The sequence below is a fragment of the Nycticebus coucang genome, chromosome 17, assembly GCF_027406575.1.
Source record: "Nycticebus coucang isolate mNycCou1 chromosome 17, mNycCou1.pri, whole genome shotgun sequence".
Taxonomy (NCBI): Eukaryota; Metazoa; Chordata; class Mammalia; order Primates; family Lorisidae; genus Nycticebus; species Nycticebus coucang.
Window position 1 is genome coordinate 37,993,545 of NC_069796.1, and position 623 is coordinate 37,994,167.

Consider the following 623-nt stretch of genomic DNA (forward strand, 5'->3'; position numbering starts at 1 on the left):
ACTCTCACCCAGACTCTAATCTAAACCTCTCAAGAACCACGTATTTGTATTTTTCCTTTGTACGCCAAGATCTATCTTCAAGAAGTGTTCTTTTGCTGCATGTTTCAGAATGCAGGGACTTGGGGATCAGTTAGTATGCCTCCGTGAATGTCTGTTTATTATGATTATGTGTCAGGATCTTGATATGACTTTGTCTCTGTTAGTATGACATCGTGTATCGCTTTTACCGTGTATGTCTGTCTGGGTCTGGGCGTGCGAGTGGTTATGCCCTTAAAATGTTCCTGTTTGATGTCTGTGTGCGTTTGAAGTCTGTAGGAGTCCGTGTCTGTTCACCGTATCAGGGTATTATTCAGTTTCCACCTCCCCCACTCACTGCGTCCAATCATTTTTGACATTTGGGCATGTGCGGGAACAGTGGCGGGTCCTCACTCTTGCCTCTGCGAGAAAACATGACAGAGGTCTCCCCTTACAATCCGCGGCCTGCGGCGCGCAAGTAAGGCCTCTGCGCACGCACACGTGTGCAGCCTAGGGGACGAAGTCTTCAGGGTCTCGCGCGCTCTCTAGTGGCCTCGATGGGAAGCGCTGATAGAACGAGAGGGCGGGGCTGGAGGCGGCGGAAGTGA